General features: G+C 41.4%; 1 protein-coding gene across 13 annotated transcripts in view; it reads left to right on the top strand.

Annotated features, from left to right (window-relative positions):
* The first annotated feature begins 1,463 nt into the window (after window positions 1-1,463).
* Window positions 1,464-14,273, top strand: part of MTUS2 (microtubule associated scaffold protein 2) — a 575,555-nt gene continuing 562,745 nt past the window's right edge. For 3 of the 13 annotated variants that reach the window (XM_025996724.2, XM_072719894.1, XM_072719901.1), the window contains exon 1: window positions 1,464-1,774. The gene's annotated coding sequence lies outside the window, so the exon portion shown is untranslated. Of the gene's footprint in view, window positions 1,959-14,273 lie in introns of all 13 variants that reach the window. The other 10 variants (XM_025996725.2, XM_072719898.1, XM_072719895.1 and 7 more) reach the window with 4 other exon arrangements.

Genomic DNA, 14,273 nt, shown 5'->3' on the forward strand with positions numbered 1-14,273 from the left:
TCTCCCATGCAGACTTCTCAGTTTGGGTGGTACCCAGCTGGCAGGTGCTGGGAGGGGAATGGGGAAGGTTTCAGTGGAATGAGGCTAAAGTTTTGATTTGGGTTGGGCTGGACTTTTTAACACTGGAGAATCAGCCTGTTTACTAACACTTAACAGCGGCAAGGCTAAGCGGTGAAAACTGTCCTAGATTCTTCCAAAGGGGAAGGGGAGAGCTGATAGAATGATTTCAAAAGACAGTGTGGAAAAAAGGTGCTACTTCGCGATCCCTGTCACCAAGTCGTTCAGCTTGTTCAAACGCTAACTTGACGGGATGAGCACTGGGTGTTTTTCTGTATGTTGGTAAATTGAACACCAATAAAAATTGAAAAAAAAAAAAGCTAACTTGTATAGAACACTATAGGTAACATGGTAGTTTGGAAAAAGACACCCTTAAAAAAAAAAAACAAAAAACAAAAAAGAAAAACAAACCCTAAATGGCACAAGGGGCAACATCACGGTTTCATTTTTTTTAGTAGTAAAGATTTGTTCCACTGCGGTCGAGCCAGAGGAGGAAGTTCTCTGACGTCAGTTGCCTTTTCAAACCTCCCAGGTGCATTCTTAGGGAAGCGGGGAACATTTCAGGCAGGACTGGAAAGGTCTTGGGGAAGTCCCTGCGTCTATTTACGAGAGTGGCCGAGCTCCCTGGAAGCCCGCAGTATCAGGCACAGAAGCACCGGCTTCTAGGAGGACGCGCCTGCCTTTCTGCAGCCATTACCAGGGATTAGCTTCGGGCTCCTTGTGCATCAGGAATCCTACTGCCCCCCCCCCCCCCCCCCCCGCCCAAGTTTTTCCCACTTCGGATCCCAGATTCCTCCTGCTGCCAGAATTCGAATCTTGTCTCTCTCTTCCGTCCTAAGAGGAAAAACAGCGGATCCCGTTCTCGGACGCCCCCTCGGTCCTACTCCGTCCTTCCCGGGGGCCGCCGGGACCCTCGCGGCCCAGCGCCCCCGCCCCCGCCCCCGCCGGCCCGGAGCCGAACGCGGCGCGCACCGAGGCCCCGCGGCCCGCAGAGGGCGCTGCCGCTCCCCGGCGGCGCGGCGCGGCGCGGCGCGGTGCGGTCGACGGGGACGCGGACGGGGCCGGGGCCGGGGCCGGGAGGAGGCGCCCGGGCCCCGGCGTGTGCGTCTCGGGGCGGCCGGGAGGGGGTGCGCGCCTCTGCCGCCCCGCGCCGCCCTCCCGCGCCGGCTCGCTCGCCGCCCCGCGGCTGCCCCCGCCGCCCGCCCCTCGCCAGCGCGGCGCGCTCCGAGCCTCGGGCTTCGCCGCCGCCCGCCCCGCGCCGGTCTTTGTCCGCGCGAGGCGGCGGGAGCAGCGGCCGAGCCGGGCGTGCTGTCGGCGGGCGCCGGCCGCGGGGGCGGAGGCCTGGGCGGCGCCCGCGCGAGGTGCGTGCGGGGGCGCGGGCGCGGGCGGGGGCGGGGCGGGGCGGGGCGCGGGGCCGAGGCGGCGGGGCGGGCGGGCGGGCGCGCTGCAGGTGCGGGGGCGTCCCCGGCCGCGCCGCCTCCGCCGGCCTCTCTCGGCAAGTTTGTCGGGCCCCCCGCCCCCCGCGGGCCTCCGTGGCCGGTCAGCGGAGTCCAGACCTGTCGGTAAATAGAAAACTCGAGCTGGGAGAGGAGGCGGAGGGAGCGGAGGAGGAAGCGCGTCGGACGCGGTCCGGGATGGAGGCTCATTGAGGGCAGCGGCGGCGGCGGCGGCGGCGGCGGCGGCGTCTTGGGCGCCTTCCTTGGCTCTTCCGCACCAGGTGAGCGACCCCGGGCTCGCGCGGGCCCAGGGGCAGGTGCGCCGGTCCGGGAGTGCCTGCAGCCGGGTCGGAGCCGCGCAGTGTCCGTTCGGCTCCCGGTCGCCGCAGCACTTGGTCTTTCCTGCGCACATCACCTGCTCGGGCTGAGGTCTGGCGGCTCCTTTGGCGCCTTCGCTGCTGCCAGGTGAGGCGTCCTGCTTGGGGAGGGCGTAGGTGAGCGGACCCGAGTCCTTCCCTCGCCTCCAGCCTTGGAGGACTCGCTCTGTGTCTTCGTCTTAATTTAGTACGAATGTGTTATTTCCTTTGAGCTTTAGGATGATAAAGCAGTGAAGCGGTTTGCTACATCCATTTTTTTCCCCTTCTCATTCTGAGCCTGTGCACAGAAGGAATTTCAGGCACAGAAGTGATGTTACTACCATTCTATTTTAAATACAAACATGGAAAGAAGTACTCTTGGCAGGGTACCAAAGGCGCCTGTACTCTCTGTTATGTAAGTACTTTAAAAAATAGTTGCTCATTGGTAAAGTTATAATAGTGGTTACCAGAGCATCTGAGGAGAAGGGTTGAAGATAAGTCAAAACTACTTTCAACCCCAACTTTACTTGAAGAGAAGCATGGTCTTAGCTTGAGGGATCCTTTGAGATACTATAGGGAGGGCGCCTCCTTTGAACTCATTAGACAGAATTGCAAAACATTAAAAAGTAAAAGAGGTTCTGTAAAGGCTATTGAGAAACTTCGTGAAAAATTTTGACTACTTATTGATAGAAATAAAAACAAGATCCCACAGATCTCTCTTATGGCTTTCAAACTACTGAATGATTTTCTTTTTACATCTGATAGAAACTTAGTAGTTATGAGCTATCGGTTATTAAAGATCCCTCCTCCTCACTAAAACTTCTTGTATCCATGGTTATTTTCTTTTCAGATAAGAAGAAGACAAAAATAGAAAACGTCGGAAATTCTGATGTCTAGGCACCCCCTCTTGTGCCCCCACCTTAGTATTCCTATCTGTTTTTAATATATATTATCATGGTTTGGGGCAATGCTGAGGCATTTGAAATGTTAAAAGCTCTCTTGCTGATTCTTGTGCAGCCAGGGCTGAGACCCATTGGGGAGCACTGTTCCTTTTAATTTTCTCACCTTTTAGCCCAACATGTGGCTTCAGTGGTGTAAGGTAAATAAAAAAAATAAGTGGTTAAAATTTGGGGGAGGTTATGCCTAGATGGCTCAGTTAGTTAAGCATCTGCCGTTTCTCAGGGTGTTGGAATTGAGCCCCACATCAGGTTCCCTGCCTAGCGGGGATTCTGCTTCTCCCTCTTTCTGCTCCTGCTCTCTCTCTCCATCTCCCTCAAATAAATAAAATCTTTTAAAAAATAGGGGGAAAGAAAAACAGTATTGGGAAGATGTGTCGAAGAATTATAGTATGTGCACTTTTGTATTGTATCCAGAGGTCTTCTTTGATTATTTTTTAAGCCTGCAGAAGTCCTTGCTGTTTCTCAGAGACTAATTCCAGGTAAAATATGTAGAGGAGTCCTAAGTGGGACATTTCTTTGTGCCGAGGTAATAGTGAAGTTGAGTAGTAGTGTCAGGGTTTTGCTTCTGTGTGCACAAAAAGATAATCCAGTCTTATTAAAAAAATCTAATTAAAAGCTTAATGTAGACTAGTAAATTAAGTGCGCAAAGCTTTTTATTATTTTTAAGGTTGGAAATAGACCTGGCTGCTGACTCAGGGTTTTCTGTCTACCTTATGTAATTTCAAATATTCAGCTCTTATGGGTGGTTTATGAAGGCTTATGTAAGAACTATGCTTTTTCATACTCTGTTCAACTCCGTGTTTTGGCTATTACATAATTGACACAGTACTAGATTGTTAGAGCCCAAATAGGGGAAGGATGCACAACCCCAGGCCAGCACATGGACTTTTATAATGAATTGTGGCTGCCAAATTAGAGGGAACGGCAGGGATGGAGGTTTGTGAAAGAGAGATAAGAATAGCATCTAGAGGATTGATGTAATAGAACGCTGTTAAGCTTAGCGGTTTTCTAGAGATTTTAATGCTGCGCTATAAACCGCTCTAGTCTTTTATTTCTCCCAGCAGAGGCGGATTTACTGGGAAGCTAATGAATCTTAAACTTCAGGGCCCCTCACACAGGTTTCTCCCGAGCCCCTGGAAAGCCACTAGCAATGAGTTCACATGGTCATTCCTAATTTTGTGTTTGCATTTTAGATTTTTTAAAAATAAGGATGACACTCTCTCCACCCCCCTGCCTCCCATCATATAAATGTAATGCTCTGCAAACTTGGAATCTCTTCTGGCTCTCAATTATTTTTGAATGTTAAGTTAACTTGTAAAAATGCTTTTTCTCCTTTTAACATCTCCAGTCTTCTGAAAAGACAAAATTTGAAATCTGGCTAATGGTGTAGTTGACCTACTGAAAAAGAGCAAAGTGCTATAACCTAGGGCTGTGTGGAGCTACTGAGATCAGGTGGTTACCTGGAGAACCAACTCTTTGCCTTGTGATTTTGCACAAATGGGGCTTTTTTTGGACCTGGGTGTAAGTCGGAGGTGGAGAAAAGCCAGGGGGAGGGGAAGGGAGGAAAGTGGGTTAAAGCCCTTCCACATCTCAGAGGCGGGCTGCTGAGGGGGAGAGAAGAAAAAATTAACTAGAGGCTTCGTTAATAAAAAGTTAATAAGAACAGATAACATCAGCTCCATTAGGAGATCTTTTGGTAAACTCATTAGGATCTGTCTCTAATATGAATTTTAAACAGAGGGCAAACTCAGGGCTGGAAAATATTCTGTGAGAAACAAGTGCATGTCAGGAGGGACTCGCATGAACTGTTGACCCTGTTAGCCTGATTGTGTCCACCGCAGGAATGTTCGAAAGGGGCTTGTTGAGAAGAGGGGAGGATTGTCCCTTTTTCTTCAACATGATTTCTACTTCCTATCTGAATTCAGATGCCTTCAGATCTTATCATCTTCATCCCTTTCTCACCAACCCTTATACCCATACATCCATCCATCCCCCACTCCCCCAAACGAATTCTCTCTCCTTGACCAAACCTTAATATGGCTCCTGGGAGGACTCCTCTTGACCTCAGCCTCGGCCTGTAAGAACTGCAACTTTTACAACACTTTTCCCTACTACACCCCCCCCCCTCACCCCCAGTACACTAAGACACTTGACAAAGTCTGAAATGGCTCCTAGCAGCTTCAGGCATGTTTCTAGGATGACCCAGCCCTCCTTGAGTTCCTGTCTGGAAAAGCCCAAGCCTGCCAAAAGGATTTACCCTTTGTATCAGCCAATACTTGATTGTGGGCCCCTGACTTCCCTTTCATTGAGTGGTTATTAGAAACACTTAAAATCATCCTTTCTCTGTCCCTCTGAGATGGGGATGTATCTCCTACAGGTCAGGAGTGTCTTTCCCAAAGATCTGAAAGCCATTCCTTTGAATCGTAATCATTAGGGGAGGATAGGGCCTTGGTCTCCCAGTCTCTGGGGGAGCCTGACTTTGACAGTGCCAGTTAGCAGGCTCAGATGGCCTAATTGTCCTGACATTGAGCAGCCACCCTACCCACCTCCTTGACTTTTTCCCCCTTGACTGCTTGCTTGTTCCCCCTCCTTATTCCCCCTCCTTATTCCCCCATTCTTCTTTTAAGACACCCAGTTACCTCTACATGGATTGAAGGTAAGTTCTGTACTGAAGTCTCTTTCCTCTTTTGCAGGATGTACTGAATAAAATCTCTCTCTACTACTCTTAGTGTCCAGCTTTGTTTTTCTTTACAGCCTCCACTACATGTTATAGAGTCTAGTCTATTTGTGCCAGAAGCTGTTCTAGGCATTAGGTATTACAGAGCAGTGAACAAAACAGGAAAACTGTGCCCCTGAGGAACTCAGAGTACAATGGATAAATTTAAATAAATATTCAGTATATCAGGTAGGGATAGTGCTGCAGAGAAAAGTAGATCCTAGAAGGAATATAGGGCAAGAAATTGCTGTGTCAGGAAGGGTGGTCAGGAAAAAAAGAAAAAAAAAAGAAGGGTGGTCAGGGAAGGTGTTTCTGAGAGGGGACGTTGAGTGGAACCCTAAAGGAGATGGAAGAATGAGCCATATGGATATCTGGGGAGGAGCATTTTGCTCATTGGGGAACAGGTAGCGTAGGGCCCTCAGACCAAAGCTCTACTGGCACATGGGAGGAGCAGCAGGGAGTCTGGTGGTGCAGGCAGTTGTGGGGGATGCTAATCCTGATGGCCAGCACTTCCCGACAACAGCAGCCTACCTCTGTAATTATGCAGTGGTGGTTTCTTGGGCCTACCCTAGGTCATTCCTCTGTAGCAACCTGAGGCTGTGTCAGGCAAGTGATGGTGTTGCTCTTGGGACTCTGGGTGGTGTGGTGGCTTGGGACGGGTTGCAACTGAGCCTCTTAGGGACATGGAATCCAGTCTACACCATTACATGAACTGGGAGTTGGAGGGACATTGTTTGTCTTCATTGATGGTTCCTATTGCTTTTGTTATAAGAAAGGGGCCAGTAGGAAAGTTGCTTTTCTGCCTAGGTTCCCTGCAGTCCCCTAGGAACAAATAGAACTGTGCTAAGGATATTGACAATGGGAACCATACTACTGTTTTTTAGGGAATGTGGAAATGTTGAGAATCTAGAGCAACTTCTGAGGTGAAACTGAGCTGGAGAGAACCCTGTGGCTTAAAGGCATCTGGATTTAGTTAGGTTTTGAGGAGGGAGAATTGCTCTTTGGCTGATGAGGCTCCTCTGTATGCCCAGAAGCTGCCCTATAGCTAGTAACCAAAACATACGCTGTTTACATACGGCCATTAAAGGTAAGTCAGTGGTGTATGTGGTTAGGGCTAAGCCAGCATTAATGACAAGTGGATATTGACTTTGGGAACTTTGACTCACCTGCAGAAATGAAAAGTCAACATGGCGTATTAGCTTCTATAAAGACTATAATAAGGGAAATAAATTTGTCCAGAAACAGGCTAAAATTGGTACAGTGATTTTAAATGCTTTACAGAAGTGCAGTGGTAAAAGCATGGAGTATAGAGCTGTGGATTACAGGAAATGACAATAAAACAGCAGAAGCAAATAATGAACACTTAATAGGGAAGTTAAATTTCCACACTTCACCAGACAATCACTGCAGAGTACTAATCCAAAAACCTGATATGAATACTATCTTTGTTTGATCCCACTATAGAAGTAATTTCAAATCATCTAGAATTATCTTTGTATTAAGCTCTTTGAAACTACTCACTCAAAATAGCTTCTCAAGACAGGTAGTCTTTCTCCACAACAGTTGTCTTAGGTTGGAAATGTTGCCACGTACTAAGCCAAACACATTTTTTTTGGGTCCCTAATTCTTGTATTTCTATCAATTCTTTTCTGGAGATGACAATTTAAGAACTGAAATCATGTAGAAGAATACTTCGGTTGAAATTAATATTTGTAAGCCTGATGCTTTTCTGTTAGTGTTGCATTAATATCTTAGGAAATTTGTATGGCAGACACACCAAACTTTACATATAAATTCTACAGACTCCAACAAGTATTTCTTTTTAAAAAATCCACGTTGTTTTAGTTTAACTTGCAACTACTAATGAGCTTTATGCTGAGAGCTAATATGCCTCTACTAGAAGATTTAAGTTAGTTTAATATAACTACTTTGTGCTCTACCCCTAAACTTCACACTGAAATTTTTCTGCGGATTTTGGGATTATCATTTTGACAACAGACCAAGATATTGTAATGAAATATAAAAGTGAATTAGAGCTAATATCTCAGTTTGGACAATGTGATCTGAAAATTACCTTTCTTTATGGTTGAAATTAGAGAGAGGCTAGTCAGACACTTGCCTCAGGTGTGGAATGTAAAGGAGTATCAGAAAACTGAGCAATAAAAATAAATGATATTTTAAGAAATTTAAAAAATAAAAATAAGTGCAAAAATTCATGAGCAAAATACCAAATTTTTAAAAAGACAGGATCGGTGTTATTGATTTTTCCTTTGGTGTCAGTCTCTAGTATGGCATGGCACAACACTGTTACTGATCATGTCTTACTTTAAAATTTTGATATTCATGTATTTCTTTAAAAAATATTTATCTTAGAATCACATCTGGAATGTTAGAGTAAGGACTTTCTATAAATCTTCTCCAAAATAACAGTGAGTACAAAATTTCACTGAGGCAAATACTGTCAAAATAAACTATTTTAGAACTTTGGAATTGAATCCAAGAGTTTCAGCAATTTAAGAAGCATTTATTCAAGAAAAAACACTGACTTTCAGAATAGTGAACTTTGTGGCATTTACTTTTGTCACTCTTTTTTTTTTAAGTTCAATTAGCCAACATATAGGACATCATGAGTTTCAGATGTAGCATTCAGTAATTTATCAGTTGTGTATAACACCCAGTGCTCATCACATCATGTGCCCTCCTTAACACTCATCACCCAATTACCCCATCCCCCCACCAACTTCCCCTCCGGCAACCCTTAGTTTGTTTCCCAGAGTTAAGAGGCTCTCATGGTTTGTCTCCCTCTCTAATTTCTTTCCATTCTGTTTTCCCTCCCTTCCCCTATGATTCTCTGTGCTGTTTTTTTATACTCCACATATGAGTGAAACCATATGATAATTCTTTCTCTGATTGACTTATTTCACTCAGCGTAATACTCTTCAGTTCCACCCATGCCAGTGTAAATGGTAAGTACTCATCCTTTCTGATGGTTGAGTAATATTCCATTATGCATATGTACTACATCTTCTTTATCCATTCATCCATTGATGGATATCTTGGGTCTTTCCACAGTTTGGTTATTATGGACATTGTTGCTATGAACATTGGGGTGCAGGTGCCCCTTTGGATCACTACATTTGTGTCTTTTGGATAAATACCTAATAGTGCAATTGCTGGGTTGTAGGGTAGCTCTATTTTTAACTTCTTAAGGAACCTCCACACTGTTTTCCAGAGTGGTTGTACCAGCTTGCATTTCCATGAATAGTGTAAGAGGGTTCCCCTTTCTCCTCATCCTCGCCAACAATTGTGGTTTTCTGACTTGTTAATTTTAGCCATTCTCACTGGTGTAGTGGCATCTCATTGTGGTTTTGATTTGTATTTCCCTGATGCCAGGTGATGTGGAGCATTTTTTATGTGTTTGTTGGCCAGTTGTATGTTGTCTTTGGAGAAATGTCTGTTTATGTCTTCTGCCCATTTCTTTACTGAATTATTCATTTTTTGGGTGTTGAGTTTGATAAGTGCTTTATAGATCTTGGATACTAGCCCTTTATCTGATATGTCATTTGCAAATATCTTCTCCCATTCTGTAGGTTGCCTTTCAGTTTTGTTGACTTTTCTAAAAGCTTTTCATCTTGATGAAGTCGCAAGTTCATTTTTGCTTTTGTTTCCCTTGCCTTTAGAGATATGTCTAACAAGAAGTTGCTTCTCTCCTCTAGGATTTTGATGGATTCCTGTCTCACATTTAGGTTTTTTGTCCATTTTGAGTTTATCTTTGTGTATGGTGTAAAAAAAATGGCCCAGTTTCTTCTGCATGTGGCTGTCTGATTTTCCCAACACCATTTATTGAAGAGGCTGTCCTTTTTGCATTGGATATTCTTTCCTGCTTTGTCAAAAATTAGTTGGCTATAGAGTTGAGGGTCCATTTCTAGGTTCTCTATCCTGTTCCAATGATCTGTGTGTCTCTTTTTGTGCCAGTACCATACTATCTTGATGATTAAAGCTTTGTAATATAGCTTGAAATCTGGCATTGTGATGCCACCAGCTTTTGTTTTCTTTTTCAACATTCCTCAATTTGGAGTCATTTGTGGTTCCATACAAATTTTAGGATTATTTGTTCCAGCTCTATGAAAAGTGTCAATGGTATTTGATAGGAATTGCATTGAATGTGTAGAATGCTCTGGGTAGCATAGACATTTTCACAATATTTATTCTTCCAATCCATGAGCATGGAATGATTTTCCTTTTCTTTGTATTTTCCTCAATTTCCTTCATAAGTATTCTGTAGTTTTTAGATTATAGATCCTTTACCTTTTTGGTTAGGTTTATTCCTAGGCATCTAATGGTTTCGGGTGCAATTGGGATCCATTCCTTAACTTTTCTTTCTTAAGTCTCATTGTTAGTGTATAGAAATTCACATGATTTCTGTGCATTGATTTTGGTATCCTGCCAATTTGCTGAATTCCTGTATGAGTTCTAACAATTTTGGGGTGGAATCTTTTGGGTTTTCCACATAAAGTATCGTGTCATCTGTGAAGAGTGAAAGTTTGACTTCTCCTTTGTCAATTTAAATGCTTTTTATTCCTTTTTGTTGTCTGATTGCTGAGGCTAGGACTTCTAGTATTGTGTTGAACAACAGTGGTGAGAGTGGGCATCCCTGTCGTGTTCCTGACCTTAGGGGGAAAAACTCTCAATTTTTCCCACTGAGAATGATATTCACTGTGGGCTTTTCATAGATAGCTTTTATGATGTTCAGGTATGTTCCCTCTATCCCTACACTGTGGAGGGTTTTAATCAAGTAAAGATGCTGTTTTTTGTCAAAGGCTTTTTCTGTATCAATTGAAAGGATCATATGGTTCTTATCCTTTCTTTTATTAATGTGATGTATGATGCTGATTGATTTGCAAATATTGAACCATTCTTGCAGTCCAGCAATAAATCCCACTTGGTCATGGTGAATAATCCTTTTAATATACTGTTGGATCCTATTGGCTAGCATCTTGGTAAGAATTTTGGCATCATGTTCATAAGGGATATTGGTTTGTAATTCTCTTTTTTTGATGAGGTCTTTGTCTGGTTTTGGAACTTTGTGGCAGTAACTTTTTGTGGCATTTAAACTTACTCTCATTACCTCTTTCTAGGCATAAGCCTTGAAAACTAAAGCTAGTGGAAGGGTCAGAATGGAATCTGAAGTTTTTAAAATACCCATTTTCAGAAAACTGTCATTTTAGGACCTGTCTGGCAGCTACTGAAAACCTCCATTCTCAGAGCTTGTTTTTATTTTACCTGACTCAGAACTCATTCTGTGTGAACAGCGTTAGGCTATTTGTTAAAAAACAATCAGCAGCAGTTGTTTAACATTGCAGGTGCCTGAGGTGACTATCCAGTTAGGATTGACAAGGGCTTGACCAAAAAACTTAAAGGAATAATTGGGATAGGAGATACCCATGGGATTTGAAAAGCTTTGATGTATCTTTTGGAATCTGTACATGTGCAGTTTTATACATGTGGCCAAGAAAGACTTGAAAAAGCCAAATATATCCCTCTGGCTGACACTGAAGCTCTACAAAAACAGGAAGAAAAGGCTAAGGCAGAGTTGTAAACTGCATATCAGAGCATAGAAAGCATGTGTGAACACACACAAACAGCTCCTCAGCAAAAGTTGTGAAACATACTGGTTCAAAGCATTTAAGAACATTTCTGTTTTATCATCAGCTGACCACTAAAGCAAACTGAGCAGAGACTTAAGCAGCTATATATGATAAACAGACTTTATAGAATTATTCCAAGGAATAGACAAAGAGCATTATCATTAACAAAAACAACAAACAGTAACAACCTTTATGGAGAGTAGAATATGATTTTCATAGTTGCCATGTTATTTGAAATCTAGTTTTCAACACACAATGCAACAAAACAGGAAAATGTAGTCCATACATGGGGAAAAAAGCAAAATGTGTCCCTGAGAAAGTCCACATATTGGATTTATTAGACAAACATTTTAAATCAGTGATTTTCAATGTGTTCAAGGAGTGAAAGGAATTCATACCTAAAGAATTAAAGGAAAGTATGAAAATGATATCTTACCTAATAGGGAATATCAATAAAGAGAGAGAAATTACAAAAAAGGAAAAAACAGAAATTCTAGAGTTGGAAAGTACAATGATCGAAATGAATAAAAAATGACTAGATGGGCTCAACAATAGACTTAAACTGGCAGAACAAAGAATTAGTGAGCTTGAAAGTAAATCAATTGAAATTCTAGAATTTTTTTTTTTCATAATGGAAGTTCCAGAAGGAGGAGAGAGAAAGAAACAGAATACTTGAAGAAACAATGTCCAAAAACTTGCCAAATTTCATTTAAAACATTACCCTGCATATCCAGGAATGTCAGTGCATTCCAAATAGGATAAACACAGAGATATACACTCAGTCAAGCTGTCAGAAAAAAAAAAAGTAGCAAGAGAGAAGTGAATAATGGTGTATAAGGGATCCTCAATAAGATTAACAGCTAGCTTTTCTTCTGAAATCATGGAAGCAGAAGGTAGTAGGATGACATCTTCAAAGTGCTGAAAAAAAGACCAATCAAGAATTCAATATACAGCAAAACTATCCTTCAAAGAAAAATGAAGACCTCTCAGTAAAAACAGATAATTTGTCACTAGCAGACTTCCTTACCAAAAAAAAAAAAAAAAAAAAAAAAAGCAAAGCGAATCTTTTTAGTTGTAACAAAAAGAAATGTAAACAATAGCTCAATTACATAGAAGAAATAAAAAGTATCAGTAAAGGTAATTACATAGGTAAATATAAAAGATAGCATAAACCACTAAGAAAATAACTTAAAAAAATATATAGTGAAAGAGACAATAGGGGGATTAAGATGTTATAATAAAATATTTAACATTAAAGAAGGCAGTAATGGAGGAATATAGGAACAAAAAGGTATAAGATATTTAGAAAACATAATCAAATGGCAGATTTAAATTTTACCAGTAATTATGTATAAATGGACTAAACACTCCAATAAAAAGGCAGAGATTGGCAGAATGAATAATCATGATTACAGACCCACTTTATATTTAAACACAAATAGTTTGAAAGTAAAAGGATAGAATAAGCCCAAAAGAACTGGAGTGGCTATCCCAATGTTGGAGAAATTGACTTGAGGTAAAACATTATTATAAAGGATAAAGAAAGTCATTATGTATGGATAGAAAGGTCAGTTTACCAGGAAGACATTATAATTACAGACATATACACACATAACATCCGATTCCAAAATATATGAAGCAAAAACTGACAGAATTGAAGGGAGAAATAGAAAATTCAACAATAATAGTTGGAAATTTTAATATCCCACTTTGAATAATGGATTGAAACCAGGCAGAAGTTCAGCAAGGAAGTAGAAGATTTGAACAACACTAAAAACAAACTAGAACTAACAGACGTTCAGAGAACTCTATACTTAACCAGAGCAGAATACACATTTTTCTTAATTGCATTTAGAAATTCTTCAGAACAGACTATATTAGACCATAAATGTATAATAGGCCATGGAATAAGTTTCAGTGGTTTTATTTATTTTAATTTTAAGTTTTTAAAATATTTTATTTATTCATGAGAGACACAAGAGGCAGAGACATAGGCAGAGGGAGAAGCAGACTCCCTGATATGGGGACTCGATTGCAGGACCCCAGGATCACTAGTTGAGCCAAAGGCAGACACTCAACCACTGAGCCAGCCAGGCGCCCCAATGATTTTAAAAGTATAGAAATCATACAAAGTGGAATGATCACAGTGGAATGATATAGAAATCAATAGTAGAAGGAAATTCAGAAATTCACAAAATGTGGAAATTAACACACTCTTAAATAGCCAGTGAGTCAAAGAAGAAACAAGGAAAATTAGAACATATTTTGAGGTGAATGAAATAAAAAACATAACATACTAAAACTTATGTGATGAACTAAATTGGTACTTAGAAATTTATGTGCATGCCTATATTAACCAAAGAAAAAAGCCAGTAAAATGAAAAGACAACCCATGGAATGGAAAAAAGTATTTACAAACCATATATCTGAGAAGAGGTTAATATCCAAAATATATAGAGAACTCATACAACTCAATAGGAAAAGCAAACAATCCAATTTTAAAAATAGGCAAAGGATCTGAATAAACATTTTGCCAAAGAAGATGTGAGTGGCCAACAGACACATGAAAAGGTGCTTAGCATAACAAATCATTAGGGAAATGCAAATCAAATATCACAAAAGTCTGTTAGAATGGCTGACATTAAAAAAAAAAGATAAATGCAAGAATGTGGAGAAAAGGAAATGTACACTGTTGGTGAGAATGTATATTGGTACAGTCATTATGGAAAACAGTTTGGAGATTCCCCCCAAATTAAAATAGAACTACCATATGATCCAGCAATTCCACTTCTGTGAATATATCCAAAGGAAACAATTCCAAATAAAATAAAATAAAATAAAATGGACTATATTGAAGGAATAGGATGTTCATAGCATTATTATATGCAATATCTAAGACATGGAAACAACCTAAGTGCCTGTGAGTTAGGATAAATGGATAAAGAAGTTATGATACATAGGAAAATTATTCAGCCATAAAAAGAAAGATGTTCTGCCATTTGCAACAACGTGGATGGACCTTGAGGGGTTAAGCTGCATGAAATAAATCAGAGAAAGACAAATACTGTATGCTCTCACTTATATGTGGAACCTAGGAAAAA

The sequence above is a fragment of the Vulpes vulpes genome, chromosome 9 (genome assembly GCF_048418805.1).
Source record: "Vulpes vulpes isolate BD-2025 chromosome 9, VulVul3, whole genome shotgun sequence".
Classification (NCBI taxonomy): domain Eukaryota; kingdom Metazoa; phylum Chordata; class Mammalia; order Carnivora; family Canidae; genus Vulpes; species Vulpes vulpes.